General features: G+C 39.9%; 1 non-coding gene across 1 annotated transcript; it reads right to left on the bottom strand.

The window, feature by feature from the left end:
* Nucleotides 1-4,792: 4,792 nt before the first annotated feature.
* Nucleotides 4,793-4,900, bottom strand: LOC141615617 (small nucleolar RNA R71). Its single transcript, XR_012530029.1, has one exon. It is a non-coding gene; the product is annotated as a small nucleolar RNA R71 (small nucleolar RNA).
* Between the last annotated feature and the right edge of the window lie 951 nt (nt 4,901-5,851).

The following is a 5,851-nucleotide window of genomic DNA, read 5'->3' as shown; positions in this document are numbered from 1 at the left end:
CCAAAACCCTTTTAAATGCACTCAGCACCCCGTTATAATGCCTGTATAAATGCTTGTATGTGATCACCATTTTCTAAACGAAACCATGACGAATTTTTTGAAAATCAAAACTTCTTTCAAAATGTAAAATTTTCGAAATAGGCCAATATTAGCGCAAAACCAGTCAAAACTCTGTCCAAATGTCAAGTCAAACTTCGGGCCTAAAACCCATTTCAAAACTAAATACAAAACAACAACAAAAAAAATGAAAAAAAAAAAACAAAAAAAGGTCCGAAAAAAAAGGAAAAAGAAAAAAAGAGAAAACCAAAATATTTTTCAAACCGTGTAAATGTAAGTATGTAAATTCAATAAGGCTAAGTTAGAGTCAAAATTCAAACCGACTATGTCCTAGTCGGAACTCGGTTGGGTCATAAACTCGTCTTCCTTTACATTTTGGGTCTTTTCAAAATTCAAGTCAAGTCCTAAGGCGTCACGCCGTCATTTTGGACACCCTACCTCAATTCAATTAGGAGCTAAACATTTCCACACCTAGTCTCACACACTCGAGGCTAACATATCGAGTCATTCCCATGTCCGTTTCTTGAATTCTCCTAGTACACGTTTGGGATACACATACCCGAACCTCGAGTCCAGTCTGTCTTAAACACACAAATTAGAATTAAAACGTGTCGCCAATCCCGTCTATAAAGTCAACCACATAAATGTCACTCTATCAAAGTCAACACTCGAGTCTAAAGGTCAAGGTCAAACACCGTGAATCCAAACACGAGAAGTCACTCACGACATTTCCTGGATTCACAAGTTAAGAGTCTAGTCATCTCGTCTCGTCATGTATCCTTTGTTTGTTGCTCTAGTATGCGTGATCCCATGTCAAATCAAGTCATAATACGTATCATTTTCTTCTCGGTAGGAATTCTGCAATTTCCAATGAAAGTGTTCAAGAACGTTTATCTATCGACGTCGAGGGACTAAGTGCTGCATTCAGTAAGCTTCAGGCCACCGTCGAAGACTTGAAAACTCGTGTCACCAATATGGAAGACAAGATAGACATGATGAAACCTTTACCATCTCCTCATACCCCAAGGCTAGGGCATAACTTCAACACAACTCACCCATCTAAGAAGGCCAATGAAGACAAGGGAGTTAACCTCTTGCAAACTCCACCCAGAAGGCCAGGATGGGCTCATAGGGAATTCCTTGACCTCGGAACCACATATGAAGTAGCTCTACAAAGACTGGTTTCCCAGGGAAAACTTCACTTAATTGGTCCAACCCCGGATCCTGAAAAGATATTCCCTAGATGGAAGAGCAATTCATATTGTCAGTACCATCGAGGTAGGGGACATGATACGGAGAAATGCTTTTGTCTAAAGCATATTATTCAGGATATGATCGAGGATGGCAAGCTTCCAATGCCACCATTTCTGGAGCAATTCGATGGGACCGACCCTCTTGGGTCTAACAGCACTAAACACGATGAAGAATCATTCCTAGACTTTTCTCATCTCCTCGATCCTCGTGAGGACAAAGAAATCAAAGCGCCGAAGGAGGACGATGTCCAAAGTGGAATGCTCATGCTTTCCATGATAGAGGAAGCCATTGATACTCTAAACTCTCGGCTTTCCCACATGGGGAATCAATTTGCTGAAATGGATAAGAAGCTTGAGACCCAATCTTTCAAGATGAAGAATGTCCAGACAAACCCTCAACCTCATGGTCTCGAGGAGAAAGCAAAAAGTGAGCGATCTATTCCTAGTTCTTCTCATCCAGGAGTCAAAATCAAAGGCAACCTCATGGAGCCTTCGTCAAAGAAATTAAACAACTCTCCCATGGCATTCACAAATCTAGGAATACCTTATGCCCTAGCCTTGAACAAATTATCCTCTTTAGGTCTTCTTCAACCAATAGGACCTACACCAGATCCAGAAAAGAAATCTAAATTGTGGGATGGCAATTTATATTGTCAATACCATAGGGGTAGGGGGCATGGTACCGAAGATTGTTATAAGCTCAAGCATGTCATACAAGATAGGATTGAGGATGGTAGGATTTCTGTCTCACTCCTAAAATTTTTGGGTACAGAAGTTAAGCGATCTTATAGGGAGTTTAATATCACAAATGATCAAAAAGATGAACGATCCACCAATCATTTGGTGAAAAGAAGAAAAATAGATTCACAAATACCCGACCAGTCGAAGGAGGCGACATTGGTTGAGGGCGTTATTGACAGTCTACACCCAGTTTACACCTCTCATTTGAAAGGTGGCATCAAAACCGTCGAAAACTTATCGGCAGAGTTTATTCGTATCAATGAAGGTGATGTGAATTAGAGCATATTTAGTCCCCGAATTAGCCTTGGTCCCATGCTTTTTAGTGCATATTTGGGTCATTTATTGTCTTTAGTTCTTTGTTTTGCATATTCTTTGAGGTTTTGATCCCTTGGTAGGAAAGGAGTGCAAACCTTGCATTTTCATGGCAAAATGAGGCTAAATTGATTGAATTCAATGACCAAGCATCAAGGAGAGACAAGATTAGAAGGCCTTTATATATACTATAGTAGATGGGCAATGATGAGAAAAGACCTTGCATCCCCGAGGAAATCCCCAAGGATCTTATGAAGAAAAAGGAAGAAAAGAAGAAGGAACGAGACTGCCCAGCAATTCGTGCGGATTGTCTAGAAGACGGCCGTCTTCACTCCACAATCTGTGCGTCTTCACCACCAAGACGCCCGGGCAAAAGCCCTAGAAGACGCCCGTCTTGACCCCAAGACGCCCGGGCAGAAACCACCAAATCCGCCCGTCCCGTGCCCAAGACGCCCGGATTCCCAGGCAGACCCATTTCGTCTTCTTCAAGCTTCAAGGAAGGATGCACATCTTTTTCTAGAGACCGGAGTCTTTCCAAAAAGACCGGCGTTTCCTCAACAAGGGACTTAATCGTCATTTAAGCCCTTAGTTAACCCTAATTCATACACCTAATCCCCACTATAAATATCCCATTAGTCTAATTAGAAGAGCATGTTCTTCTTAGCAATCTTGAGTGCAGTTAATATCAATCAAATCTCTCTTTAATCTTGTAATCAACATTTAATCAAGTCTTAATACAAGTTTTATTTCCTTAATCTCTCTCTTGTTCATCCTTTATTTTGGGTAATTGAAGATTATTTTGGTTATTATTGGGATATTGACAACCTTTCAATCAAGCATCAAGTACTTCTTTTATTCTTTGCTTTATTATTGGAATCATTAGTAGGTATAATTCTCTTAATCCTTATTTAATTATTGTTAATCATTTTCATTTATTCATCATGTTTCACTTTGTTGGTATGATTGACAACCTTGCTAGCATGTTCAACATGATAATGAGTGAGTAGTTTCCTTAGCTAGGGTTAATGGGTAATTAGGGGAAACCAACATGGGGAATGATTCATGCTTAAATTAATATGCTTTCATAGTTTATTTGTTTGCTTGTTGTGATCTCAACTTATGCACATGTTATGTTTGATGAAATGTGAGCCTATGAATCCTTGCATTTTTTTACCCATCACCTATCTTTTCAATGAGACTTGTAAGACATATACCAACTCGAGTCTCATTAGACCATGCATATTGTTGAGTAGGGAAGATTAAGTCGACTTGTAGGTGTTGTACAATCTAATCGATTCGGCTCCGGGACCCAAACCTTCCTAGGATTGTAAGATATAAACCAACTCGATCCATCACAACAATAATTGCTTGCTTATAACTTGAGAATATGTTTGTATGATCAATTCCCATGAATCCCCTATGACCCCATGACACCCTAGTGCCTTTTATCAATTGTTTACATCCCTTTTAATTCATCTTGCTTGTTTACTTTCATTGCTATTTAGTTTAGTGATCTTCTACATCAAACGCCAATTGTGACACCCCTTAAGACACCACTAGTTACAATAGAAATCTCATCTCAATTCCCGTCCCTTGGGATCCGACCGTTACTTGCCTCTTTACTAATTGTAGAGTTGTTTGTGAAGTTATAAATTGTGTTTTGGTCTAGGTGCTCCTAACGACAAGTAACCGAAAGACATAGTCCGACTAAAAATGGCGCCGTTGCCGGGGACGGTGTTAACTTGATTTAGATTTTCTTATATTGTTATTAGTTGTGTCTTTCTTTGCCTTGGGGAAGTAAAACTCCTCAAGGTTTGTTCTAATTGTTTTCGAGTTGTTTGATATTTTGCATGTCTAGAAGGTCACAAGGTGACTTGTTACCTTTTGATCACGAAATTGAAAGGACTTTGACAACCAATAGAAGACTTGCTAGGAGAACTTTGAGAGGTATTGGTGAGGTTGTAGATATTCAACCAAATACTGTTGAGTTCATCAACCCTTTTGCAAGAGAAGGTGAGGAGAACCCAACACAAAATCCAACACAAAATCAACCCACAATGCCTAAGTTTTCATCACATTCCGTACCCACCGAGGAGAACCTACCCAATGGTACTCCCACACCACAACATCTAACCGGAAATTTTATTGCCAAATCCGCATTTATCCAATTAGTCGAAAGAAGCCAATTTGGGGGGATGCCTAGTGAAGACCCTCACTCTCATATGGAGACTTTTTGTGACTATTGTGATGCGATTTATCAAACCGGTGTAACTCAAGACCAAATTCGATGGGTCTCATTTCCTTTTTCTCTAATTGGCACCGCGAAACAGTGGTTGAAAGGCTTTCATAAGGCTACTCTTGGAATTGATTTTTGGAAGAAGTTGGCTCTAGCTTTCTACAAAAAGTTCTATCCACCTGAAAAGACTAACATGCTAAGAGCCCAAATCACGGGCTTTAAGCAAAGGGATGAAGAATCTTTGTATGAAGCTTGGGAGCGGTTTAAGGGAATTTGTCGCTCATGTCCTCACCATGGACATAGCGAGTGGTTCTTGGTACAACAATTTTGGAACGGTCTTTATGAAGATTCAAGGAACATTCTCAACATGGGATCAAATGGAATGTTCACCGAAGTTGATGACAATCAAACTTGGAACAAAATTGAGGAAATGGCGGTCCATAACTCACAATATAGTAGACCTCGCAAGGCTACTAGAGGGGGAAAGCATGAAGTGGACTCCATTACTTAATTAGGTGCTCAACTTAGTGCTCACATTGATACCATCAATTTGAAGTTTGAAAAAGCTATGGCTAGACTTTAAGAAGCCTCAAAATCACCAAAGCATCATGTTAATGCCATGACGGCATCTTCATCAATCCCAAGTGGGATATGTGAGAATTGTGGAAGTTTGGGACATGACCAAGGTGAATGTAGGGGAACAAATGAACAAGTGAATGCTTTCCAAGCATACAAGAGTAGTACCCCTTATTCCAACTATTACAATGAAAACACCAAATTCCATCCAAATCTCTCATACAAAAGCCAAAATGTTCAAAACCCTCAATCAACATACGCCCCACCTCCCATGAGAAACCAAAATCAAAGACCCTTTTACAACCAAAACCAAGGTTACCAAAATCAAACTCCATACAATCAACAAAATTACCAAGGTTTTGATGTTCAAAAAGCGGTACTCCAAATGCAAAAGAATCAACAAGAAATTTTCACTCAAATGCAAAAGGATAGTCAAGCAAAGGAAATCACCATCAACAACGTCCTAGCTCACACCAAAATGTTGGAAACCCAATTGACTCAACTAGCATCTTCAAGCTCACAAAGACAAAAGGGGCAATTACCACCTCAAAGTAATCCCCCCAAGACATGAAACGGTTAGTGCCATTCACTTGAGGAGTGGTACAAGGTATGAAGCACCGAAGAAGCAAGTTGAGGATGAAGTTGTGGAAGCTAGTGACAAAGAAGAAATTGTGCA

The sequence above is a fragment of the Silene latifolia genome, chromosome 11, assembly GCF_048544455.1.
Source record: "Silene latifolia isolate original U9 population chromosome 11, ASM4854445v1, whole genome shotgun sequence".
Lineage (NCBI taxonomy): Eukaryota > Viridiplantae > Streptophyta > Magnoliopsida > Caryophyllales > Caryophyllaceae > Silene > Silene latifolia.
The sequence above is the reverse complement of the archived record's forward strand: the minus strand, read 5'-3'. Positions and strand labels throughout refer to the sequence as shown.